This window comes from Patiria miniata, unplaced genomic scaffold (assembly GCF_015706575.1).
Source record: "Patiria miniata isolate m_02_andy unplaced genomic scaffold, ASM1570657v1 HiC_scaffold_2, whole genome shotgun sequence".
Classification (NCBI taxonomy): Eukaryota; Metazoa; Echinodermata; class Asteroidea; order Valvatida; family Asterinidae; genus Patiria; species Patiria miniata.
The window spans coordinates 10,638,967-10,651,833 of record NW_024037058.1 but is presented as its reverse complement, the minus strand read 5'-3'; the positions used below and the strand labels follow the sequence as shown (position 1 = coordinate 10,651,833).

The 12,867-nt window shown below is 36.2% G+C and overlaps 1 pseudogene; it reads right to left on the bottom strand.

The window, feature by feature from the left end:
* Nucleotides 1-7,592: 7,592 nt before the first annotated feature.
* The window catches only part of LOC119726342, a 72,430-nt pseudogene continuing 67,155 nt past the window's right edge, over nucleotides 7,593-12,867 (bottom strand).

Below are 12,867 nucleotides of genomic sequence, written 5' to 3'. Positions count from 1 at the left end.
AAAATTTGTTTTCCGAAAATTACCAATGCATCTTCACTGTCACATTCGCCGCCGTCACTGCAAAAACTACTTTAAATCAGAAAGAAATCGTCGTCTGAATTATCCATTTTGTCGTAAGGAGCCTATACACACAAAATGGCTTGGTTGTACGGGTGTGGCGATACACATGCTAAACATGCCAGGGACACATGTTGCAACCTGACGCCACTTCCGCGCTTGTGTACGAAGTCTATGGAGAGTCATTTCAAGTATTTCCTAACAAAATTTGAAACATTTCTCAGTCCCAGATTCATGTATTATCATCATTTTTGCAACGAATGACCTTCATTGAGATGATATATGAAGCAAAAAGTGGCGTCAGGTTGCAGCATTCTTTCCAATACTTCTGTTGACGCAATGGTTTAAGTCGAAGAATACACTCGTAAGTGTGGATTCTTAATTTACGAATTCACTCGGCGTTTCGCGCGTCGTGAATTCTTAAATTACGAATCCACACTTTCTCGTGTATTTTCCTTAACACAGACCATGGCATTCGCCATGGTTTATTACATAGACTACTCTTACTCCTCAGTTACGACGGATTCAGTTTTACAGACGTTAGATATCACTAACACCTGATACCAAGTTTTACTAAACGACGAAGTGCTCCAGCATGAAAACTTGAAAGCCGATGGCAATATTTGAGTGATACTAAAACTCGTTTTAAAATTTAACTGAGACACTTTTCTAACCAAGGGCGAATCCAGAACCATATTTTCGGGGGTGGGGGGGGGGCAAGAGGGCGTAGTATAGTATCGTGCGCTTTTTCCACGTTGTAATATTAAAACTAAAATGTGTAGCTGACACATTGCAAGGGAGATACGAAACGTTTTAATTTATTTCCTAAATAAAATAAAACTTTTTTTTCAGGGAGGTTGAAGGGGGCGGGGTTGGCTTGGAGGCTCGGATTCTTGAATCCCATTGCATTGCATTCGCGTTAGTCAATGACGTAATTTTTAGAATCATCTTTGCCAAAAAAATAATAAACGGAAAACTTGACTGCAGACTCACCCTTCAGCATTCTCCATGAACGATAATTTACAGGCACCTTGCAGTTGCTAGAATCCAATGTTGACTAGTGGAGACTGCATCCAATGCAATCACTCCCAGAATAGCCCATACTGCAGCCAGGCCCCCAGGATTCTCTCCTGACCAATGATCTGCCAGTCTGACCGCGGACCAGTAAGTCTTTGCACAGCGACGGAATTCCCCACGATTATTAGCGTACGGTGCTGTATGTAATTGTAAGTGGTCACGTGATCCCCACTTCCTGTCGGTGACTTCATGCTTTATCAGTCTGGTCCAATTTATAATAACTGAACAAGTATACCTTTTATCTACTGCTCGGTGCATGACAGGGTACTTCTTTTGCTTGGGTGTTAAAATACACACCAAAGTTAGGCTTACAGTTATCAATCTCACAACCGAATCGTATGCAGTTCCATCATCAGAATGAATTGAAGCTGATGGCATGGACCATGCAATATTCTCTCCCGCAAGTTCATCATCCAGTTTGGACAACATCCACACGATCTCGACAGTACAAATGTTACCCATATTGTTTTATTTTCAGGGTGTATATCGACGTTTCAAGTCCATGGTCAACTCAGCTGATATCAGGAGTAGCCATCAGGTCATGGTGAGATTTTGAGGTAAACCGAAGCGGACTATTCGTCGTGGTAGTCTCCAATGACAACCACGAGCACAGCCATTACTTTTTTCGTCAGGGCCGAAGATTCACAAACCATGGCACAGATACAGTCGAACTGTTAATTGCTTCAATGTTAACTCTCCCCCAACGTATTGTGTCATCCATTCAAACAATCCAGTATCTATGATCCATGACCTGAACCATTATCCTGCGAGAAAACAATTTACATGTACATGTATACACGAGTTATAAACGTGTCGTTCCGAGCACACTTAACCTATTTACATGCGAATAGGCCTACGTACACCTCGTATGGACGCTTAATAATGACGTATAGGGAGTTCCCCGCTATTGTGCAACGCAAAGGAAATCCCGAATTCGCAATCACGGATTGCGTAAAGGCACGATAGGGAAACTCCAACCCCTGTATCGCTTTGTTATGCCTCAATAGTACACAGGCAATATAAGGTTTGACCTCAAACAAATTGCAACAGAATTTTTTTCACCACAGTGCATTTCTATAAGGTCCCTAAAATGACATACTAAAAGTCTTAACAAATCGAGGTGGTGGAAATATGCCTAATTTGCATAAATCCAAAATGGCCGCATATGTTAGGACTTTCTCATTGATTTGGTCATATTTCTCATACTAGGTAGATTTTGGAGGTACTTTAAACAACAGTTTTAGTCCTTTTATATTGATTTACTCATTATTCTAGTCCTAGGTAAATTCCAAGATCCCTATGTTTCTGAAATTTTCCAAATGCCGTATAATTTGCATAAATGCCGTATATCAATTTGCCTAAATTAAAGTTAAAATAATGGATGCCATGTGTGGACATGTACCAATTGAAGTTTCCCTGATAATCCAAGTCAAATTTCACACCACAGTGCATTGCTATAAGGTCCCTAAAAAAGTTGTTAAAAATCCAAGTGGTGGAAATATGCCTAATTTGCATAAATTCAAAAGGCCGCTAATTACATGATTTTCATATGATTTGGCCATAATAGTATATAGGCCGTTATGTACTTTTGCTTTTTTTTTGTTTAAGAAGGAATTTTTGCCATATTTGGAAAGAGTTTACCTCCCTAAGCCGGAAATGCATTGGAGACATTTTTCCCCAGCTACCATGTGGCGGCCATCTTGGATTTCAAAATGGCCGCCATTTCGAGCCTAATTTGTATCATAACTTCGGACTTGATTGTCACGTGAAGTTCATTTTGATGGCAAACCCCATGTTTTTGATACCAAGGAACCTGAGTACATTATTGTTTATGGTGTACTCCAATTGGATGGCAGCCATCTTGGATATTTCAAATATATGGCCGCCATACTTTTAAATTCAAACCCCAACCTCGTCAATTTTTTTAGTTTATGGGGTAATTTCGGCTGGAAAGCCGAAATTTTAAGTTTTAGCACCATCGGACAAACAATTTTCGCGCAATTTTGGTCAAAATGGACATTGCTGCCATTTTTAAATGACCATATTTTCATAATCTGTGAGCCAAATTTGTTAATCTTAATTTCTTTTGAAAGGTTACATCATGAGAAATCCAAATTTACCATTGTTTTTTTCATGTCGGGGTTATTTGAAGTATAATGACATTTTGACCTTTAATTTGACCTTGAATTTGACCTAGTGGATCACCCGACATTGAGACAAACTTGGATGAAAATTAAACCCCAAGATGTTCGCTACAAAATATCAAAAAATTGGGAACGATATTTTTTGTTCGGTTTTTGGCTCATCTCAAAGTTGGCATACGTGTTGCAAAATGGGATATCCCTATGCAGTGTACTAGTGGATTTAAAGTAGGGATTTTTTTTGTCCCTGAAATGTGTTTATGTTCAGGGTGTCACAAGACTGCTAATATTATTCCTTTTATTTTCTGAGTTGATTTATCAATCACTAATTTTTACGGCCTTAAAGTGTTATGTAACTTCGGAGGTGGGTGCTAGGTGAATTATGAAAATCGTAACTGCTTTTTCCTTTGTTGCATACCAATTCCGGGCTCGCACCCATGTGGGAGGGGTATAAAACCCTCGCCCACGTATTTTTGGATTGAGTTTTGCGGTTTTTGGTTTATTTCTTTCCCGTAATATATAATTTGATTTTTGTGATTTGTAACTCCTGTGTTAAATCCTCTGTTCTTCTGAGTTATTCCTTGATTTTTGGTCTGAGTAGAGCGGCGCAAGGGTTCGCTCTGCGACACAGGGATATCATATTTTCCAACACTTATACCAACTTTGACAAGAGCTAGAAACTTAACAAAAAATATTATACCCCATATGAAAAATAGGATCTCAAAAGGTACCTCGGACTGGAATGATGATGAAATCAATGTCAAAGGACAAATTGTCGTTCAAAGTACTCCAAAAAGCCATGCAGGACAAGAGTTATGGCCAAATTAAAAATGTAATTAGTGGCCATTTTGAATTTATGCAAATTAGGCATATTTCCACCACTTGGATTTCTTTCCTTTTTTTTAAGGAACCTTATAGCAATGCACCACGGTGTGAAATTAATGTATGTACATGACTGGACATGGATTAATAGGGAAAATTAATTGTGACATGTCCACACATGACAGCCATAATTTTAACTTTGATCTATGCAAATTAATAAATGGCATTTATGCGAATTATTATCGGCATATCGCAAATTTGGGAAACATAGGGATATTGAAACTTACTAAGGTCTAGAATAATGAGTAAATCAATGTAAAAGGACTAAAATTATTGTTTAAAATACCTCAAAAAGCTACCTAGTATATGAAATATGACCACATCAGTGCGAAAGTCCTAAAATATGCGGCCATTTTGGATTTATGCAAATTAGGCATATTTCCACCACCTGGATTTTTAAAAGACTTTTAGTATGTCAATTTAGGGACCTTATAGAAATGCACTGTGGTGAAAAAAAATTATGTTGCAATTTGTTTGAGGTTCACTCAAAAAATGAAGTATTTTGTCTGTACTACCTCCCACCTAAGTAGTGTTAATAGCAAACCACTGAACATTGCTATTTGCAATAAATTGGGTTATGTATTATGAAACTGTTTAATTACCTGTTGTTTGTTTATAATTATGTAAATTTCATTTTTTTTCTTCAAGTTGTTTTAGCAGCTGTGTAAGGGCTTCACAAGAAAGCTGCTTAAAAGTAACATCAGTGTACTTTTTTAATTTACTGTCTTTTTCACTGTTAAAGTAACATTTCACTTGTAATAATTGGAAGTGACATATATATGTTAAGTAATTTGATTATGTTTAAGTTGATGTTCATCAGTGCAAACATCGATTAGTGCCAATTAGATAGTCACGAAACTTGCCATGTAATTTTAAAAGTGATGTAAACGCGCTATTTTGATATTTAACTATATACATATATATATAGATTCATATATATATCATATTGCAGATAGTATATATATATTGCAGCATAATAAATGAATATAAATCATCTACAGATCTTCTCTGAAGTCAATGGGCATCTCAATAATAAAACAAGATCAACTCTCTGTGTTTAGTATAAAATATATTGTTGCAGCATCACTATATATTCTATTATAAAGTAGCCAAAAAGTGGTACTGGGTGTGGTTAAGAAACACATTAGAAAAATACTTTCCACCACTCGGATTTCTTAAGACTTTTAATATGTTATAGAGGAGATTTTTCTGAGTAATAACCTTTTTAAATGGTTTCTGTTGCAATTTGTTTGAGGTTACCCCTTAATTTTTCACATAATGCCTGTACTACAAATACAATTACGGACATGTAATGTATGAGTTTCAAGGATAGCAACTGCTCAAAATGACGGCGCTTCTCGATCTCAAAAGTGATGCCTGATCCACTAAATGGTCGGTATGTACAGTACATGTATATAAACGCGTTCACTTCCGCTCTGTAATATTTGATAACATTAAGAAATAACACAAGGAATTTCCTTTTTGGAAAGGAGATCGAGACAGAGAGAGAAAAGGAGGGGGGAGGGCATGGGCGTCGCCAGGATTTTTTCTAGAGGGGGGCAAAAAAATTGTTTGCCAAAAAATGCTTGTATTTCTCAACACATCCTCGATTTATCAGTTTTAGAGGAGGGCAGGGACATTTTGCCCCCCCCCCCCCACTCATTAAATTTACACCACTTTGTCTCCGCGCCTCTTTTTCTTTTCTTTTTTTCTTTTTCTTTTCTTCCTTTTTTTTTGCTATTCCGGGGGGGGGGGGGGAGAGTGCCCCCCTTGCCCCCCTCCCTCGCGACGCCCATGGGGGAGGGAGATTTTGGATCCCCGTCTCTCACAAATCCATATTCAACAAGTGAAACAATGTACAAAACCAACGTATTATTTCAGGGAAGTGTCCACTCTTTAATATGTACTCTCAAAAATTAAATTTGATGAAACTAAAATGTCATCATACATCCCCGATTAGGAAATGTACAATCCAAATTCATGACGCCGAGTTATACATTTACAAAAACACACAATTGTATTCAAGTTTCAATGATTTTGTAAATCATAATTATGTAATCGTCGGATTGACATGGATCTTTTTAATAATTGGACATTAATTTATATGTTTCCATTTCTCCAAACAGTTCTGGAGAAGGATTTCCTGAGAATATGCTGAGAATAAAAACAGTAAAATCTTACAAAACCAATAGGTATTGGGTTCAAGGCCCAACACCTAATAAAATGGGAGGAAAGGCGATTCGAACAAAATTGGTCATGTTTTTGGCACATCGTCACCGACACCACGAAGTAACACTCTACCGTGTTAAACCATATTTTTTTCGATTTTGAGTTTTTTGGATTTTTAAACATTATTCATCAAGGCCTACCATTGCAAGAAGTTTCAAAGCTTCAAGAGCTTTACTTTAATAATTACGCTAAGTATCCATGGACACTTCTGCGCAAAAGTGACAATTTTCGTTTTCACCAAGTAACACTCAAGTTCCATTTACCATTGCAATGCATGGCGCACACTCTGCTCATATCTGAGCAAAAACGTTTTCACGAAGTAACACTCTTCTTGTAATAAGTTGTATGAGCGCGCGCGCGCTGACCTGAAGTTGCACTTTCCTCGTGCATTGAAGAGTGTTACTTCGTGAAAACGAATTTACAGTTTCACAGCTTTTTCGGTTTCACGAACTGACACTCATCTTTTTTCTCTTATTTCTTGTTTATTTAATACACAAACGGGTGAAAAAGTGTCCACAACGAGAAACCCAACTGAAAATACTCGTTTTGACGCAAAGTGTTGTTTTAGAAGGCGTTCAACTTTAGATGCCGTTTTCTCCGATTGCTAGTTTTTACCGGTATGTACATGAGTGTTACTTCGTGGTGTCGGTGACGACATGATTATATAGGTGATCTCCTCATTTGCTGATCCTCAGGTCCTAGCTTTTCCTCAAATAAATGTTTGTTTTTGGTCATCTTATTCAAAGAGGCAACTGATAATCTAATTACGAAAATAGCTTTTGAGCGATCACTGATATCTGAAAATAGCTTCTTGCCGCTAAGTTTTTTCTATCACTGGTATCTGAAAATAGCTTCTTGCCGCTAAGTTTGTTCTCGTGTTAAAACGATGACTTCAAATTCAAATTTGAACCAAACAATTGAATTAAGCAAAAACATCTCCTCCTTCAAGAAAAGTATCCCTTAAGATATTTTCAAACATCGTATTTTATAGAAATAAAATTAAAGACCCTTCACAAAAGGACCCTGCAGCAAACGAATGGACATACTTACTATTTTGCTGAATAAAACTTTAAAGTGAAGACAAATACACATTTACAGTTATAATACAAATTAGCCTGGACTGTGTACAATACTGGGACCACTTTATTCAGGTAGTTTTCCAAATTTTATGTGACAGAAACAAACAATGACAATTTTTTTCTGTTCATGATTAGGCAATAAAAAATAAATAGGGAGAGCAGCAGTAGTATGCAATTTGAGCAAGCTATCTTTTTCAAAGAACATCCTAACTGTATACACGAAATCCTGGAAATCATAGCTGTTGTCACGATTTTCTGGCCGATTCAAAGAAAACCTGGGCGGTACAAAAACAAATATGGAAAATATATCAGTAACATTAATAATGAGGTTGCCATAGGGATTGGTGATTGTTTTAATATTTGTAACTGTTTGCATTTCTACTGGTTATAAAAAATCGATAGCAGGACAGAAACAAAACACTTACTTTCGAGTAGTTTCTAAACATCTTCCAGCTCCATCTCTTGCAATGCACGGCAGAAGGCCTAAATGAAAAGCCAAATAATAATAATAATTATAATAATAATCAGTATTGAACCAAAAATCTAAAGGTTAAGCTGAGAAAGAAAGCAAGCGAACCAAAGGTATGCCAATTAAATAATGCAAACATTTTAATAAAATCGTATTTTCGAGTTGCCGCTAAAAAACAACTTTGTTTTTACAAATTCTAATTTTCTAGCACTTTTGGATAACACAACTATCAAAAACAAATGGCTCACTTTTAGTTATGGAATAAAACTCACAAATTACGAATTATTTGTGCCCCAACATATTTCAGTTGATAGCGAAGGGTAGACTATAGGTCTTGCCTCCTTACAACATTAAAGCTAAACTCCAGCCAAAATCGAAAACGTCTATTTCTTGCTTCATACTTCATCAAATATATGGCAAACACATTTCCAAATATTATTATCTGCTTGGAAGCTTAAAAAAACTGTTACAAGAAAAATGTTCGAAACACGATTATCGCGATTCTGATAATGTGGGCATTGGGAACCAATCTACTCGCAGGGAAGATCTGTCTGTCTGGAAAAGCAATCCAAAGTAAACAACTTTCTCCCGAAGGCCAAGGGCGTTGCAGAGATGCCCCAAAATAGCAAAAAAGTGGAACATGGTTCGTTAAAATAAAAACAAAATACACTCGTTTGTAATTTTTTTTTTTGAAGAACAGGAGACCATACATCTTTAAAACCAGACGAAATAACAACAGCATGGTGTAAATATGTATTGCAAGATCCTTTCCCTCATGGGTAATTCCACTCGGAAAAGGAAATAACCCTTTTACGGTTGAAAGATCAATGACGAAAGCAAGTTTAGGTTACTGTCTCTTTTGTATTCATTGATACGAAGTTCCGCTTTTATATGTTATCAAGACTTCCCAAATTATGTCTCCAAATACTAAAGTGATAACCATGGGTGGTTGCTATTCAAAAAACAAACACAAAACATATTATTAACTAACAATAGAATTAACTAGGTAGCAATTTTGTCTGTTGTGAGTCTTTCGACAGTTTAATATAGGCAAGATAATATAAATACATTGTAGTTAAATCTAAAATATTTTGGGAAATATATTTCCTGAGATGTCAAGGAAAGGAAGAACATGTACATATGTGAAAGAAAGAATAATAGTGAAGAAGTCCATGTATAAAATATTACAACGTAAAAAGACAAAACAATGAAAACTAAATGAAAGTATGTTTATTCCAGACAACAAATATTTGTGGAAAAAGGGTGTGTATTTACACGTACATGCAAAGTTACCATATTTAGAGGGTTGGTTTAGGTTGTTTGTTACTGCAAACTAGCTTGGTATTCACACTCAAATTTCTGGCATACATGTTTTACTTGTCAATGATCAACCACAAGAAAAAGAGGATTAAAGTGGGATTTCCCATTGGCTTAAATTATACGACATTGTATTTAAATGGAGGGTAACCTTTCAAAGTCATCTTGAAGGTCACGTCGCTATTTCGGATGACACAAATACTTTGAAGCTTAGTAATGAACCACAAAAGTGCAACAGATCAACTTATATCAATGCGGAGAAATTTGTGTTGATTCTTTTTCTCCTGCTGTGGGTTAAGCTATCCAGTCATACTCTTTCGCAAGTAGAAATCGCGACATTTTGAGATCTGATATTAAGTAAGTTTTGAAACTTTGCTTGGTGGTAGTGTAAACTAGTAGAGGGTGCGGTGACACCATGTGGAGATCTCTTTTGAGAAGAAGTGTGTTTTTAAGAAGAACCGGGTGGTTGTGAAACTCGGCGTTCCGATATTAGTATAATTACGCTCTGATCGTGTCACTTCTGATCTGATATTATTTATCAGAGCTCTTCAGAGGTAAACCGCTGATTTTTTAAACCAGTTTTTAAAAAATACATAGTGTAATTGCCAGGTATTGCAAAACAGTTATTTTTTGGTGAGATTACGTTGGTTTCTCGTAAGCGAGAACACTTGAAATTCCAGGAGTTATTCTCGTGGGGAAATTACAATCTTTGACAGATGAACTGAAAAGGTTATCGTCAGACATTCACGATAACTGCGATCCCCAAATTATAAACACGCTATTTTTTTTTTTACAAAGCTACTTCATAGAAAGAACGTTTTAGATTTTGAATGTAGGCCCTAAGTTGTGTAAAAAGAAACTCCAAAACATTTTGGGCCCCACCTGGGAGAAATCGTACCGAAAATATTGTTATGTAGATGAAACAATATTTAAAAAGTAAAACAAGTATTGAAAATCCCTCTCACATTAATCTCCTTTAAAGGAGGTTTGGTTTGGTGTTGCAGAAAATATTTGAAGTTTTAAGTATGCTTTGTTACAGGGTGATGTACATTTTTAAGAAGTAGTTTCGACCTACTCAGAGGTAATTTTGTAAAATGGGAGTTTTTTCCACAAACGCTTTCTAAGGAAAAGTACAATGTGCTTTATATTACATCAGTGAAGGGAAAAGCCAGATACTGAAATTTGTATTGTAAACACGTGAAGAAATTCCTGTGGGAAAGCAATAATTTCTTAACTTGGGAGTTAATGGCATTCTCAATAGTAATTGTTTCTCAAATCATTGTTGACTTGTATACGAATGGGTCATTCATTAAAGTTGACTACTTTTCAAAACATATGAGGTATTATGTACACGAGTTTCGTTTGCGAAATCCAGCTGAACCTCAACAGCATTACATTTCTGTTAAAGGGAATGTACATCATTGGCTTTTGCTGTAATTTTCAGAAATGAACTATTTGAGGGGTTACTATAATAGATCAAATATTGTTACACTGACATGTTTGAAGTTTTGTGTTCGAAAATGCTGGAAAAACCAAGAAAAACACAAATGGTGGAGAAGTCTGGTTCCCTGACTCCTCTAAAGATAAAATGGATCAATTTATAGATGCCGGAAAATTGTAAGGTAATGGAACTCGTCTAGCTGGCCTGCATCCGTTCATGAACATGTAACCAATAGCAAACAAAATTTAGACTGAAAAGAAATGGTGAATTTGGGGCAGTAAATGAAAAAAAAATAGGTTTTTCCAACGGTGGTCGGCCGACCACCGTTGGAAATTTATACAAAAATACCATTTTTTTGAAAATGACTTCACACACCAGGTGCCATAATTTTACAGGATGCTTTAGACTGTCATTTACCAACATCTTAGTAAGGTATTTCGTAAATACTTGGTAGTTTTATTTTTCGATGTTTGCAAATGTTGTATATTCCCTTTAAGAGTTTTCTTTTATTTAAAGTTTAAAAGGTCCCAAATAATGATCTACTTACTATACAGCATGTCCCCCAAAAAATGTCCCTCTCATAGACCACAGAATAATTACCAAAATCAAGTTTTATACTCAATTAAGTTTACATATTTAGAAAGCCCACTTAATTTTGTAGTTCCTGTGAAAATTTCAAAGGTCTCGCTTCATTGGTTTTGAATACACAGGCTTTTATGTAACAGCAGTGCTTTCCGGCCCATTCCAAGTTTGATAAAAAGAAATGCACGCTGCAGACATACCATACCTTATTCCATGCTTCACTTTTATTTCAACAACTGTGTTCTTGTTTTTGTTATTAAGTAACTAAAGGCAAGTTCATTTACTTTTTTTAAATGAAAACTAATCAAAGTTCAGTTCCACTAGTCGTGTGTGCTTTCACAGGGTGTGTTCCACTTATGGTGTGTTCTTCAATGTCCAGCTTGTAAACCTTTATTGTCCTCCTGCATATCCTTCCACCTGCAAACTTGGAATGGGCTGAAAAGCACTGCTGTTACATAATAGACTGTGTATTCAAAACCAATGAAGCGAGGCCAATGAAATTTTCACAGAAGTTACAAAATTAAATGGGCTTTCTTAATCTGAACACTAAATTGAGAATAATACTTGATTTTGGAATTAATTTAGCAGTCTATCAGAGGGACATTTTTTTTGGGACACACTGTATAGGGCTTTTCGGAAAATCCCAAAAACTGTATTACTAAGAATGGTGTGGCGTTTGTCCTGGTAAACACAAGCATGTAAACACAAGATGCTATTTAAACTTGACCGAATGAAGTGTATGGAATGTGACTACTGACTATATCAATATTTTGGTGTTTACAGGTTTCGACAAGAGTTTTCTGGCTCTACGCCATTATTAACACAATACCATTCCAAAAAAACCTAGTATTTTTTTAATCCAAGGTTCTAGAAAAGCCTGCTGTGACAGGAAACTTTGTTTTTGGTGAATGACGAAAAGTACAAAGGAAGCTTGCTTTAGTCTGTCCGGCAAGTGGTATATTCTTTGGTTGTGTCAGAAGCCTGTCAACTGTAAACCTGTCCTAATAATGATTCAAAACGTTTTAAAGCAGACAGCCAGCAGGTGTATATCTTAGGTCTGGTCTCATTTTACCTACAAAAGAGGGAGGGAACCATGCACCATTAACAACAACCATCCTTGGGGTTGTGCCGACTATACCAAATATCCAAATATTGGATCCACCATCACTCGTTGATCAAAATCAAATGCCCCATTTTGTGTAGACAGTTACTTTAGAAGCATAAGCTAACAGCTTCCATGAGGAATTTAGCCTTATTGTGCAACTTCAAAATCTGACAATATCAGCTAGTCGGCTGACATGCTGATATTAATTTCTATTTGCTCAATGTCAAAAAAGGAATATTCGACTACTTGATCAAATCCAAATTCGAACGATCGAATACTAGATTATTCGAAAATTGCACAGCATGCAATCCAACCTGGTTCACTTATGACACTTTCTCTACTACAACGTAATTAGGCCATTAGACCTCAGAGGGTGAAGTTGGATACAACAACTACAGTATAAACTTTTTTTGGAAATGCAATAGCTGGCAAATATCTGAAGTTCAACTGTGTTTTCTCTCCTCTAAAACCTTTTGCAAGGAATGTTA